This window comes from Gymnoscopelus braueri (genome assembly GCF_963280865.1).
Source record: "Gymnoscopelus braueri genome assembly, chromosome: 23".
NCBI classification, from domain to species: domain Eukaryota; kingdom Metazoa; phylum Chordata; class Actinopteri; order Myctophiformes; family Myctophidae; genus Gymnoscopelus; species Gymnoscopelus braueri.
This window is the reverse complement of record NC_137625.1, coordinates 6,051,973-6,068,453: the sequence shown is the minus strand read 5'-3', so window position 1 is coordinate 6,068,453 and position 16,481 is coordinate 6,051,973. Positions and strand designations below refer to the sequence as shown.

Genomic DNA, 16,481 nt, shown 5'->3' with positions numbered 1-16,481 from the left:
CAAAAGGAACATTTACAAACTGTAGTCAGACAGGTTCTCTGGTGGTTTTGAAGGAGGGTAAAGGTCAAGGTAATTAGAAAAGAAGGTAGGGTCAGCCTAGGGGCCGGGCAGACGCCATTGCATGTGTAACATGCAATGTGTATATGGGCAGGCTGACCGACCCAGGGGAGGGGACTCCCAATATATCACAACAAACCAAATGTATTAACCCAAAAAGCACAGAAAGGGGGGGGGTTACCACAACCACTGGGCGGCCGTCACCTGTTCCCATGCACCATGGATCCCCAGCACCAGGCCTGTAAGACACCATGGATCCCCAGCACCAGGCCTGTAAGACACCATGGATCCCCAGCACCAGGCCTGTAAGACACCATGGATCCCCAGCACCAGGCCCGTAAGACAGAAACAATAAATGAATGACTTGCAGTGAAATATAGTAACATGACAGAATGTTCAGACACTGAAAACTAGGAAATAAGGAAATGAATAAACAAATACTCCGGCTGTTAAGCCAGAGTTTGGTGGACCGAGGCAACAAGGAATGGACCACATAAACCATATAAGGGCATAGGCAACATTAATCTGCACGGTTGCCGTGGAGTCACCCTTGCTACGTCACGGCCGGCCGTTTTATGAAGGGGAGACTCAGAGTGGTGTGTAGATTCAAGATGGTTCACAATCTGAGTGCTGAGTGGTAAAACCACACTCAGCAAAGCAGCAGTGTTTATCACCGGGCCTGAAACAAACGGCCGTGTCATTCTACTATTTAATCACTGGCTGCAGTTACATGGACAGTTTTATTCGGAATGAATGAATGGATGAATTCATTCAGAATAGAAATGCTCATGTAAACACCTCAATTGGAATAGAATATTCCATTCCAGTCTGACCCGAATTAATTTTCATTCGGGTTTGGAGGGGTGGTATAGACCGTTTGAATCGGTATATATCCAATATATATCCAAGGACCCCAACGGAAACAAGACCGCAAGGACTTTTTTGGTCGGACCTTTTAGTCAAAAGTATTATAAATGCAACTGTGTTGTTTTACATTCTTTTGCCTAATAAAAATTTCAATCAATCAATATACCAATCGGAATTGACCATGTAAACACTTTAATCCGAACGCTCCTCTCTGTTTGGAATACATGCATTCCTTTGCGCATGTCCGTGCTTAGTAGTGCTGTCAGAATTGTCCAAAAATGACCTATCAAATCTCTAATTCGGCCACGGTTGGTGCTGAGAAGCATAAGACAAATGCGTAAACAGCAAGATGGAGAGACATACCTGCACTGAAGCGGGACAACCGCACACGCGAGCCCAACAGGCCAGCTTGGAAATGGAAACACAACCAGGTGTGGAGACAGACAGCTAACTGTGGTAGGAGGGGCGCTGCTTTAATACTGATGTCAATCAGCCCACTGATGAGTGGGCGGAGCTTTAATACTGATGTCAATCAGCCCACTGATGAGTGGGCGGAGCTTTAATACTGATGTCAATCAGCCCACTGATGAGTGGGCGGAGGATGGGCCGTGGGTAGTGTGGGAACCAACGCCCATCCTGCTACACATGCATAGCAGACGCCATTGACGCGCATGGGAGCCAAAACTGGAACCGGAAGTTTGGTGAAATACATTGAAGTCTATGGCAGCCGGCTGGACCAGCTTGTGAACAAACACTATTTCTGAACGATTGTGTCCTTTGTCAGATAATCGGTTCAGGAATATAAAAGAAGACATATCACAGGTTTTTATCCAATCAATTATTTTTAGATTGGATTTTTTTTTTTGCACACTTTATCATTTTATTGAGGCATCTAAACAGCGGCATGTATCGTTTCTGGCAGTGTTGCCAGATTCTGTGAGAGAAATAAGCAACCAGGTCTAGGAAACAAGCCCAAAAGAAGCACTAGGCCAGGGGTCTTCGACGTTTTCAGGCCAGGGCCCCCCCCCAATTGATGGGGAGATGGAGCAGGGACCCCCTACCTCGTAGGGTGGGGGGGGGGGGGGGGCTACAACATATATTGTATAATTATTGATAACATTGTGTTTCATATGTAAAAATATACCATTGTGCATTCAATACTAAGCTATTAAAATTAATTAATTAATATATTCATGCTTTTATTTTAAACATACACCTTGTACAGTAGCATGTACAAGGTAGGCTACTGCTCCAGTAAGAATGCATTGGGGAAAACATGGCAAAGGCTGACTAAATAAGCGATTTAAACGCTTGTTTCAACCCGTCGGTAACATTTTTTTGGCCGCTAAAATGTAAAACATCTGGACTACCTTTACTGTTTGGATACGATGTGCGGGAAAAGGTAAGAATCATGCATAGTGGCCAATTTTCGCCCGTGTCGTCACTTGCCTGCACGCGACGCTGTGGAACCTCATTTCGGCGCAGCCCTCCTCTGTAGAGGTTTCAAATGGTTAAACTTATTACTATTAGACTTAATTAAGTCTGATAATGATGTACCATGCCGGTTCACATCATGTATACTGTACTTTACTTAAGACCGTATTTGAAATATTTAATGTTTTAACATTTAGGACAAAATAGCCAATTTTACATTGAGGTGCCCAGATGTCCCTAGTGCCCACCTATCCTGTATCCGTTGGCATACCTCATACCTGCTGGAGTCAGGAGGCGATTGCGGGTGAGAAGCCTACGTTGGCATGGGTCTGGTGTGGAATAAAGTTGATCAGAACGGGAGGCTGGCGAGCGAGGTGACGTGATGTTGTAATATGGCACTTCTCTGGCTTTTTGTAATAATTTGTGTATTGAGTGAGTGGTATATTATAGAATATAAAACTAAACAGAATAAACATATACAACCGAATAAACATATACACACACACACACACACACACACACACACACACACACACACATACACATACACACACACACACACACACACACACACACACACACACACACACACACACACACACACATATATATATATAACATTTAGCCTAAGGCTATTAACACATTTGAAAATATAGTGCCGTCATTGTGGATTATATTAGTTAAAAGTAAATACCATAAGTAGGCTACACTATAATTAACAATAGGTCTGCACATCAAAAGAAGTTCAAACTTACATTCACACATACAAAAGTGGCCTATAGTCAGACAAAATCACAAATAAGAGTGGACCTCAAATTTTATTTCCAAAATATAAATAACCAGAGTGAAATTGATGGAATGACAAAATAAAAAAATATATGTTTTAAACCTGCACCTGAACCCACTTTGGGGTGGATGTACTGAACACACCAGTTCACCTTTGTCTCTATGTCTCAGTACCACTGAAGACTGACCACTAGATGCTCTGTGCTCATCACCAGTGGCCAAGCAAAGAGGAACTTATTATGTTGTTTGACTCAAGGACAAGCTGCAAAAAGCTGAAGCCATTGTTGCCATAGTTCCTCACAGCCTCTTTAGAAATCAAATGAGGAAGAAACATTGACACTTTCACCTTCTTCACACACAAACACACAGTTTCCATTCTTTGCACTTGTGATGAGGGAATTGCATTACTTAAAAAGTATAAATGTAGATTATGTAGAATTTCCATGTCTGATGTAAAACACAGTTTGCGGTTGACTGGAGACAGTTCTGAACCCTTTGTGTGGACATCATTTTTAACATGAAGAAATTGCAGCATTTTCTTTATACTCTGCATCACTTAACATATTTATGAGAGTAGAACATTAGAAATGGTTTGTTACATAATGTGTTCTATAATGCATGGCCAGTATCCAGTTTATTCTGACATTTTGGTACAACTTATGAACATAGTGTGTTATAATGGATGGTGGTGGTTAATGAGCAGAGAAGGAATAATGTGTGTTGGTGAGAGCCCTGAGCCCCTGCCCTCCAACCCTCAGTGTAACCGCCTTAACCCTATACATTGCCTATTTGAAAATAGCCAATCTACAAGCTCACAACGTGTCACAATGTGATACGTTGTGAGCTTGTAGATCTGCTATTTTCACTATATTTGATATAGGGCTTAAGGGTACGGACACACCAAACTTTGTGTCTGCCTATGAGGCCGTCTTTTTGCAATGGTTTTCAATGGGAACGGAGCGCTTTGTTGCCATTGCGTGGCTTTCCGTGTGAAAGCGCTCCGTTCCCATTGAAAACCATTGCAAAAAAAACGGCCACATAGGCAGACACAAAGTTTGGTGTGTCCGTACTCTAAGTGGTTAATTTATAATGTACTTTTTCCCTTCCTAAAAAATGCAGGGGAGTCAAAAGAACAATATTTGTCTCTGAAAAGTTTAGGCAGAAACATTGACACTTTCTTCACACACTTGTTTTAGTGACATTAAGCTGAAGTCAGTGAAGGTCCTCCAATTTTGATATTTCAACAATGATTTCCAACTCCATGTCTGAAAACACAGTTTGTGGTTGACTGGAGACAGTTCTGAGCCCTTTGTGTGGACATAATTTTTTTTTACATGAAGAAATTGTGGCATTGTCTTTATACTCTGCACCACTTAACATATTTATGAGAGTAGAACATTAGAAATGGTTTGTTACAATGTATGTGGAGTCATGTTCTATAATGCATGGCCAGTATGATTATAATAAAACTCTATTCAGACATGTTGGTACAATATGAACACACTGTGTGTTGTAATGGATGTTGGTGGGATGAGCAGAGTAGGAATACAGTATTTATTCATTAATTAATGCATCTATTTCTTTTTTGCTTGAGCACCTGCCCCCCAACACACCAGTACACGGCACAGTAGACCAGTGGTTCTGAAAGTCGGGTCCGGGGACCCCCAGGAGTCCTTGAGGGGGTTCCAGGGGTCCCGGGCCCAGCCAAATAAGTGAATAAAGCAGTATATCATTATAGCCACTTTAACACTCTATGCATCGGCTATTTAAAAATAACCGATCTACAAGCTCACGACGCATTGTGATGCGATGCGTTCTGAGCTTGTAGCTCTGCTATTTTCAACAGCAACAAAAACTGTGAAATCCTTTGAATATTTTTTAAACAATCTACAGTAGCCACAAAAATCTTGTATGGGATCTCTGGTACAAAATATGTTCAGATGGGGGTCCATGGCCAAATAGATATTAATTTGGGGGTCCCTGACATGAAAAGGTTTGAGAACCTCTGCTGTAGACCAGTGGTTCAGAGAAATCAGATGTCTGCCTGGAACCTAAACTAGTGAAAATAGCAGATCTACAAGCTCACAAGGTGTCGCTTTGCACCGCGTTGCGAGCTTGCAGATCTGCTATTTTCTTAAACATTCGTTTTCTGATTTAGGGATATTCTTTGATATTATTGTTTTATTTAAAAGATTGAGGGATAATCACTCTAGACCCACGAAAATGGATCCGCGACCCACACATGGGTCCCGACCCACTGTTTGGGAAACAGTGCTGTAGACTGCCATGCTGGGGTCCTTTAGTTTGTATTGATTTGACTGACTGATCAGCTGCTCGTCTTTTACTACTTTATTATTTTTATATATAACAGATTTGTTGATTTTCTGATTTGTTTCTAGTCAACCCGTGTACATTCATGTGTTCTGCTCTGTACTTTGTAATTCATCCACTTTTCTCAATTTGCACAGATGGGGCTCACCGGTGTAAGACCTCAGCAATGCATGTGATAACACATTACTGACACATTAAAGGGATATTTCACTTCACTTCATTTTATCGTCTCAGGCTTTTGTGAGCCCCCCGGACGGTTTTTAAGTTGAAACCTTTTATATCCAATACTGTTCAGTTACACCACTTTAACCATATATAGGGAGAACGGGGTAAGCCATGTTTCACTTAAGTTGTCCTTGACGTAAGGCAACATGAGATAGAAGTACAATCTAAACATCTACCCTTATTTCAGGATGTGAAATCATGTGTATAAGTATCTATGACGAGGGGCCATAAAAATATCGAGGGCTTTTTCAAGTTTAAACTTAAAGAAATGATGTAGTCACTTATCAAAAATACATTTCACCCTTTTGCTAATCTTCTTAATGGTGATTTAAACAATACAAAACCAACCAAATAAGGTTTGTTATTCTGAGCCTTTTAATATTTGCAACTGGTAAAACTGCAGGGAAAACATCTCTTAGCCCCAAAAAAATATGTGGTTCTCAAACTTTTTCGTGCCAAGGACCCCCAAATTAATATATTTATATGGTCGTGAACCCCCATAATGAAAATGTTTTGTGCCAGGGACCCCCCCCCCAGTAAAAACAATTTCAAAATCTCTAAAAAAAAAATAGCAGATGTACAAGCTCGTAGATCTGAGCTTGTAGATCTGCTATTCTTTGAATAGCCAGCCCTAAAATCTAAAATGACACAGATGCTTTCCCGGTTTTAATGGGTGTTAAGGTGGCTTCAGTATCATTTGACCAAAACATTTGAAAATGTTGATAATATAGACAAGAAATACATTTTAGATTTTAGAGATGGCTATTAAAAAAAACATCAGATCTACAAGCTCACAGATCTGCAAGCTTGTACATCTGCTATTTTTTTGTTCGAAAAACGTTGAATCATTTAGAATTTTTAAACACCTCTTCTCTTGTGGGTGGGGGGGTCGCTGCCACAAAACATTTTCCGTGGCCAAATACATATCATGTTGGGGGTCCTTGGCACAAAATAGTCTGAGAACTGCTGATTTAGAAGGCATTTGTTGTAGAATTGGCCTCAGGTCTTAATGGGTTAAATGAGTGTTTTCTGACTTACATGAGTGTAAAACCTCACAGCACACCAGAGTGACATGCTAGTTGACACACACACACACACACACACACACACACACACACACACACACACACACACACACACACACATACACACACACACACACACACACACACACACACACACACACACACACACACACACACACACACACACACACAGTTTTAATTACTGCCTGCCTCAACATAATGGACGACCCACATTCTCTAGCAGCTTGTTGAGTCATGTCACCACTCCCCCCCCCTCCCCCCCCCCAGAGCAGAGAATTCTTATCATTCAACCCATCTATGGTTCAGATGATGAATGCCTCCAAGATGCTCCCACATGAACTGAAAGCAGCCAGAAAGTCCACAAAGTAACTAATAATACTAACAAACTGTTTTCATGTCATTTATCCGCAGACCCCCATCTGAAAACATGTTGTGCCCTTTTGCCGGTCAAAATAACAGTTTGTCAGGTATAATGACTGTTATATGAACGCTAACTCATTTAGGTCTAAAAATACTATCATACATGTTGGTGATTTGCCAATGAATAAGACAATGTGAACAGTTATAATTAAGTATTATTTTAGCCAATTTGACTGTGGGGCATAATGAACCAAATACTCTGGGTTATATTGAGCCATTTATCCAAATACGAATCACTGTATGTTTTATTATTTATTTCCTACTCAAATTATGCTGTATGACCTTTAATTTGGATGAATGACAGTTCTTTACCAACTGTCACCAAAACGCAGGACTTTATTTTGGTGATGACATACTGGAGGCACACATGGTTCTATAATCCATTGGAACTTTTTCTGTCATCCTTATAGCAGAGTTTATTTGACTGTACTGCTGTACTGTTAACATGTGAATAACGGATTCAATCAATCAATCAATCAGTCAATCAATCCATCAACCGATCAATCAATCAATGGTTCATAACAGGTCACATTCAGTGCCACACATTAAATTATCAGTAGACTATGCATATCACTCAAGTGTCTTGCATTCTGATGATCCTTGCTAATCCTTGCATTGGTCACTCATACTGGCCAGGACTAGTGGTGGACAAAGTACTGAACTCTACTAGTCAATCTATAGGTACTCCTGGTCCAATATTACTCCACTATCTGCTCCACTACAAGTGGAAGTTGCATTCAAAGTATTCAATATGCTTTAAGAGGCATTAAACCCTAGGCTGATTTTGTAGTTTATTTTCCAGTTCAGGTTAGAAACTACAGCAGATTAAAAACATGACTGTAAGCAACACAGCTGCCCCAAACACATTAATGAGTGTGTTAGATATTCATAGGTGTGTCCATAGAGCCACGGGCATGCCAATGTGTAAGCATGATAAAAACTAAAGAAAGGAAGCGCTGCCTGGGTTCAATCGCAGTGGCTCAAAACAGGTGTTCTTCAGTGGAACAGCTATAGGCATAAAAGCAAAGGAACCCAGAGTTCTGCTTGTGGTGAGGCAGACTATAGGGAAAGAATACTGAGGCACTACGTCTTCAGGTGAAAACATGTAATAATTTATTTTACAGATGAGCAAGGCAACAGCTGACCGACATGTTTCAACACTTGGGTCTTCAACAGGGTCTAACATTCACAGAGATTAGTCACTCTTAAGTAAAGGCTGTGGGTGGCAATCAAGTGATTCTGACCAACATCACACATCAGCGGATGCCTTAGCATCCACAGCTGACTGCATCGTATGCAGATAAATAAATACATAATACATAATGCGCACCATAAGTGACAAAACCAACACCAATACAAACAGTTAACTGGGGAGTTAACTGTTTGTAGTCAGTTTTTTTTTATATATCACCACCTCTAATGTCTTTAGTCTTAGAAGTCATCTCTAATGACATTAAAGGTGGTGATACATTTGGTTTTAAATGATCCAAAGGGAGACTTCTTGGATTGTCACTCTACAAGCTACATTTCCAGGCCTTAATGATGAGGTTGACTTGTTGCCGTTCTTATAGCTGATTCTCTGATATTGTGATGATTGGTCATTTTTTATTGGTGTTTTGTCACTTATGGTGTGCATTATGCATTATGTATTAATTGATCTGCATACGATGACGTCAGCTGTGGATGCTAAGGCATCCTCTGATGTGTGATGTTGGTCAGAATCACTTGATTGCCACCCACAGCCTTTACTTAAGAGTGACTAATCACCCTGATTGTTAGACCCTGTTGAAGACCCAAGTGTTGAAACGTGTCGGTCAGCTGTTGCCTTGCTCATCTGTAAAATAAATTATGAAAACATTTCATCTGAAGAAGGAGTGCCTCAGTATTGTTTCCCTACAGTCTGCCTCACCACAAGCAGAACTTTGGCTTCCTTTGCTTCTGTGCAAGCATGATAGTCAGTATTGACACATCTAAATTCTAACACATGCCATGTTTTCCCCCTGCAGTATTTTTTTTAGTGGAAAACAAACTACAAACTAAAAAATCAGAAATTCCCCTTTAAGTATTCAAAGTATTCAACAACAACAAAAACTGTTTGAAACAATCTAACCAGACAAATCTTGTATGGGATCTCTGGCACAAAATATGTTCAGATGGGGGTCCATGGCCAAATGGATATTAATTTGGGGGTCCCTGACATGAAAAGCTTTTTGTGGAAATCTTTAAAAAATCTTTTAAAATTATAATAATTAATGTCACAATTTAGGAAAATAAAAGGATATTCACTCGCGACCCACGAAAATAGATCTGTGACCCACACATGGGTCCCGACCCACAGTTTGGGAAACAGTGCTGTAGACTGCCATGCTGGGGTCTTTAGTTTGTATCGTCTTTTACTACTTTATAATTTTTATATATAACAGATTTGTTGATTTTCTGATTTGTTTCCAGTCAACCCGTGTACATTCATGTGTTCTGCTCTGTACTTTGTAATTCATCCACTTTTCTTAATTTGCACAGATGGGGCTCACCGGTGTATGACCTCAGCAATGCATGTGATAACACATTACTGACATATTAAAGGGATATTTCACTTCACTTCATTTTATCGTCTCAGGCTTTTGTGAGCCCCCCGGACGGTTTTTAAGTTGCTTGAGTCAGTATTTAGATATTCATTTTATCAGACACGCCCCCTTCCTATACAAACCCATTGTAACTTGTATTATTTTATTTTATTTTATTGTATTTAATGTTTATCTTTTTCCAAAATAATTATTAAAAATAAATGATATAATTGAAAAAACACGGTCTCCTCACGTATTAGAAGGACAATGTCAGTCAACAGAACCAAGGACGGTGTTTCTGATGAATCTAACATGGTTAAAATGGAGTTTGAAGTTACAATGGGTTTGTATAGGAGGGGGGTGTGTCTGATAAAATGAATATCAAATATCTAAATACTGAATCAAGCAACTTCAAAACTGTCCAGGTTTTGAAGCTGATATACAAGCCCACTACAAGCTCACTTGTCACATCAAGACGCATTGTGAGTTTCTATGGCTATTTTCCAAAATGTTCTGAGCTTTCTGAATCACTGAATCGTCCCTGACAAGTGATACAAAACTAAGCAAAACACTAAAACTAATAAACTAAATAAAATGGTAAAGAAAGTTCACATGTCTTTTTCAAGTCCATTAATGAGATATAGTACTGTAGGTTGTATCAGCCAAATACATTTTAACATGGTGAGGAGAAAGTTGTTGAAACAACCCTGTCACACCAACAGAACGCACGCACACACGCACGCACACACACACGCGACAGACAGACAGACAGACAGCTGAATGTTTTACTCCCTAATATCGGTATACTGTAGTTGGTATATCAAATATCAGAATGTTTCAGAATCAGAATCTAGATCAAAGTAACACCCATGAGACAGTAGCAACCATCACTGTGACTTCCACTCTGGACTTTACTAATGACATGGAAGGACAGGAACAGCAGGGAGCACAGAAGCACCAATAATACACAATACAATCATACAATCATCAGTGAGAGAGGAAAAGGAAATGTAAAATGACGTTTTACATGACTAATGCAAATTACTGCACTTTTCAAAAGCAAAGCTCACTTTAAAACAAAGTTTTGGCTGAGGCAATTATAACAGCTCACACACTTTGAACAAGGAATAGACACATTCATATGTCATGTGTAAATTTTTGTAATTGGTTCAGTATTTAGGGAGGGGGGGGTCAGGTAAATGCTAGCGAAGCCAGTAAACAGATAATAATCTCTGTGGTGGCCACTGAGAGTTGTCCAGTGCCTTATAGCCTTGAGCTGTTGGTCTGTGAATGTCTCCACTGAATGTCTGACTATAAATGAGTGTTCATTTGTTAACAGCTCATGCACGTCTGTTATATATATGGTCACTGTCGGGTGGAAACCTTTTATGTCCAATACTGTTCAGTTACAGCACTTCAACCATATATAGGGAGAACGGGGTAAGCCATGTTTCACTTAAGTTGTCCTTGACGCAACATGAGATAGAAGTACAATCTAAACATCTACCCTTATTTCAGGATGTGAAATCATATGTAAGCATCTATGACAAGGGGCCATTAAAATATGACTTCTTAAAATAAAAAAGTGGTCCTGTGGCTCAAATTGCCCCAGGTTATGTGTCGTTCTAAGTCAAGGAGTTTTTCAAGTTTAAATGTTAAGAAATGATGTGGTCACTTATCAAACATACATTTCACCCTTTTGCTAATCTTCTTAATGGTGATTTAAACAATACAAAACGAACCAAATAAGGTTTGTTATTCTGAACCTTTGATTCTACAAATGCCTTCTAAAATCAGTGGTTCTCAAACTTCTTTGTGCCAAGGACCCCCAAAGTACAATCTAAACATCTACCCTTATTTCAGGATGTGAAATCATGTGTAAGCATCTATGACAAGGGGCCATAAAAATATGACTTCTTAAAAAAAAAGTTGATCAATGTCGAGGGGTTTTTCAAGTTTAAACTTTAAGAAATGATGTAATCACTTATCAAACATACATTTCACCCTTTTGCAAATTTTCTTAATGGTGATTTAAACAATACAAAATCAACCAAATAAAGTTTGTTATTCTGAACCTTTTAATATTTGCAATTGGTAAAATTGCAGGGAAAACATCTCCTAGCCCACACACACACACACACACACACACACACACACACACACACACACACACACACACACACACACACACACACACACACACACACACACACACACACACACACACACACACACACACACGCACGCACGCACACACACACAAACAGTTGTAATTACTGCCTACCTCAATGTTATGGATGACCCACATTCTCTAGCTGGTTGAGGCATGTCACCACTCTCCCCCCCCCCAGCCAGAAAGTCCACAAAGTAACTAATAATACTAACAAACTGTTTTCATGTCATTTATCCTCAGACCCCCATTTGAAAATATGTTGTGCCCTTTTGCCGGTCAAAATAACAGTTTGTCAGGTATAATGACTGTTATATGAAAGCTAATTAATTTAGGTCTAAAAATCATGTTGGTGATTTGCCAATGAATAAGACAATGTGAATAATTTAGCCAAAACAATTTTAATGAAGTATTATTTTTGCCAATTTGACTGTGGGGCATAATGAACCAAATACTCTGGGTTAAATTGAGCTATTTATCCAAATACAAATCACTGTATGTTTTATTATTTTTTTCCTACTCAAATTATGCTGAATGACCTTTAATTTGGATGAATGACAGTTCTTTACCAACTGTCACCAAAACGCAGGACTTTATTTTGGTGATGACATACTGGAGGCACACATGGTTCTATAATCCATTGGAACTTTTTCTGTCATCCTTATAGCAGAGTTTATTTGACTGTACTGCTGTACTGTTAACAAACATGTTAATAACAGATTCAATTAATCAATCAATCAGTCAATCAATCAACCAACCGATCAATAAATCAATGGTGCATAACAGGTCACATTCAGTGCCACACATTAAATAATCAGTAGACTATGCATATCACACAAGTGTCTTGCATTCTGATTATCCTTGCTAATCATTGGTCACTCATACTGCCCAGGACTAGTGGTGGACAAAGTACTAAACTCTACTAGTCAACCTATAGGTACTCCTGGTCCAATAGTACTCCACTATCTGCTCCACTACAAGTGAAAGTTGCATTCAAAGTATTCAATATGTTTTTAAATATACTTAAAGAGGCATTACATCCTAGGCTGATTTTGTAGTTTATTTTCCAGTTCAGGTTAGAAACTACAGCAGATTAAATGACAGATTAGATGACTGTAAGCAACAAAGCTGCCCCAAACAAATTAGTGTGTTAGATGTTCATAGGTGTGTCCATGTGTCATGCTGACTGCTTATTCATGTGTATTATAGCTGGCTTTTCAATTCCTATTCCTTTAGATTTTATGTGCATGTTTGCTTTCTTTATTATTTCATTCGAGTTGCAGTACTTTGAAGCCAGTCTATAAAGACACACGGCGGGAAGCGGAAGGCCTACAAATTCACGCCCACTTTTGAGACAGCGCCGCTACTCGAGGTCCAGACGATGAACTGCACCTGCCAATGCATTCCCTATGAGAGGATATGAGAATTAGCCTACTTTTAAAATGATCCTACATTAACACATTGAGTGCCAATCGCGTAGAGCTACGCAAACCTATTTAAAGCCGCCACGTGCCAGTCGCGTAGACCTACGCGAAGTGGTGTTTTTTTAATTTTTTCGAAAAAAAAGTTCACATTGCACTTTTTTCAATTTTCGATAAGGCACATTTCATTGTAGCACCACCGGAAACGGAATTATCCGGGATCCGGTTTTGCCGATCCCATCGGCCTCCGTTCTAATGACGAAACTGAAACGCCATTTTCTCTTTGTAGTTTTTCTCCTCGCTGATCACTGTTTAACATAAACCGTTTTAACTACAACATGGCGATTCCGTTTGACACGTTGTTTTCACTGGTCGAAGCAGTCACATCTCCGCGATGTTTACAAACAGGTTAGAGCTCAATCTTAAGGATTTTAACGAGGTCTATGGCGACATGAAAAAAACAATAAAACAACAATAAAACGCTGGCACTGGTAAGTACATTATGAGATTAACCTCTGGCATGGAAGTGACAAAACCAACACCAATACAAACAGTTAACTGGGGAGAAAAAAAAATGCACAATCATCACAATATCATTCAGAAATCAGCTATAAGAACGTCAAAAAGTCAACATCATCATTTAGGCCTGCATGTAGTAGCTTATAGAGTGACAATCCAGAAAGTCTCCCTTTGGAGCAGTTTAAAAAAAAATGTATCACCACCTCTAATGTCATTAGTCTTAGAAGTCATCTCAAATGACATTAGAGGTGGTGATACAAAAAAACAGCTTTTGTCACTCTACAAGCTACATTTCCAGGCCTGTGCATTATGTATTATGTATTTATTTATCTGCATACGATGCAGTCAGCTGTGGATGAAGGCATCCTCTGATGTGTGACGTTGGTCAGAATCACTTGATTGCCACCCACAGCCTCTACTTAAGAGTGACTAATCACCCTGATTGTTAGACCCTGTTGAAGACCCAAGTGTTGAAACGTGTCGGTCAGCTGTTGCCTTGTTCATCTGTAAAATAAGTTATTAAATGTTTTCACCTGAAGACGGAGTGCCTCAGTATTGTTTCCCTACAGTCTGCCTCACCACAAGCAGAACTTTGGCTTCCTTTGCTTCTGTGCAAGCATGATAGTCAGTATTGACACACCTACATTCTAACACATGCCATGTTTTTCCTGTGCAGTATATTTTAAGTGTAAAACAAACTACAGAATCAGAAATTCCCCTTTAAGTATTCAAAGTATTCAACAATAACAAAAACTGTTTGAAACAATCTAACCAGACAAATCTTGTATGGGATCTCTGGCACAAGATCTGCGACCCACACATGGGTCCCGACCCACAGTTTGGGAAACAGTGCTGTAGACTGCCATGCTGGGGTCCTTTAGTTTGTATTGATTAAACTGACTGATCAGCTGCTCGTCTTTTACTACTTTATTATTTTTATATATAACTGATTTGTTGATATTCTGATTTGTTTCCAGTCAACCCGTGTACATTCGTGTGTTCTGCTCTGTACTTTGTAATTCATCCACTTTTCTCAATTTGCACAGATGGGGCTCACCGGTGTAGGACCTCAGCAATGCATGTGATAACACATTACTGACACATTAAAGGGAATAGTTCACTTCATTTTATCGTCTCAGGCTTTTTTGAGCCCCCCGGACGGTTTTTAAGTTGCTTTTTCAGTATTTAGATATTCATTTTATCAGACACGCCCCCTTCCTATAAAACCCATTGTAAATTCAAACTCAAAAATCAAAAATCAATAAATCAAAAACACCCGTCCTTGGTTCTGGTGACTCACCCTGCCCTCCTAATACGTGAGGGGGCCGTGTTTTTTGATAACATTTTTCATTTATTATTTTATTTTATTGTATTGTATTTAATGTTTATCTGTTTCCAAAATAATTATTAAAAATAAATGATAAAAGTAATTGAAAAAACACGATCTCCTCACGTATTAGAAGGACAATGTCAGTCACTAGAACCAAGGACGGGTGTTTCTGATGAATTTAACATGGTTAGAATGGAGTTTGAAGTTACAATGGGTTTGTATAGGAGGGGGGGGGGGGGTGTCTGATAAAATGAATATCAAATTATCTAAATACTGAACTCAACCTAACAACCTCAAAGTTGTTCTTTCATCAGAAGGGATGAAACCCATCACCTAAATTCTATCCTCCTTTTAAAATGGTAAAAAAAAGTTCACATGTCTTTTGTAAGTCCATTAATGAGATGAGTGAGACACCATATATTCTGGTCCAAGAACATCAAGGGCCTACCTGTTGTTGTTCTGTAGCTGCTGTCTAAGAAGTCGTGGATCAGCGCAGGTTGGCAGGTTTGAACTGGACCAAATGGAGCCTCTTTATAGACAGCCGGTGGCGTGGTGTAGTAGGAACTGTTGGTGGAGTGTAGAGAGGTTCAGAGTGTGTGACTCAAAATATGTGGAATAATGCATTGTACTTGTGCAAATCAGGTTTATTATAGTTAACTAAAAACTATAAAAACAAACGAAAACTAGAATTGGAAAAAATTTTTTTTAACTGAAATGACAATAAAATGTGGCTTTACAAAAATATATATATACTGGAGCTGAAACTGTATTTTGTGTTTACAAAACTAATTAAAACAAAACTAAAATCATAGGGAGAATCATTGAATCACCCCTGACAAGCGATACAAAACTAAAAAGAACACTACAACTAATGAAAACTAAATAAATTGGAAAAGAAAGTTCACATGTCTTTTGTAAAGTACTGTACATTAATGCGATACAGTACTTTAGGTTGTATCAGCCAAAAGCATTTTAACATGGTGAGGAAAAAGATGTTGAAACAACCCTGTCACATCAACAGGCCCCTGGACAGACACGCACGCAGACAGACAGACAGACAGGCAGACAGACAGGCACGCACGCACGCACGCACGCACGCACGCACGCACGCACGCACGCAGACAGACAGACAGACAGGCTGAGAGACGGGCTGAGAGACAGGCTGAGAGACGGACAGGCAGGCAGGCTGAGAGACAGACAGACGGGCACACACACACACACCTGTATATCAAATATCTGAATGTTTTACTCCCTAATATCGGTATACGTAGTTGGTATATCAAATATCAGGGGGGGGGGGGTCAGGTACAT

At 39.5% G+C, this 16,481-nt stretch overlaps 1 protein-coding gene across 1 annotated transcript in view; it reads left to right on the top strand.

Annotated features, from left to right (window-relative positions):
- The window catches only part of myrfl (myelin regulatory factor like), a gene marked incomplete at both ends in the record, with an annotated part of 53,658 nt that overhangs the window by 20,897 nt on the left and 16,280 nt on the right, over window positions 1-16,481 (top strand). The gene's annotated exons all lie outside the window — the stretch shown is intronic.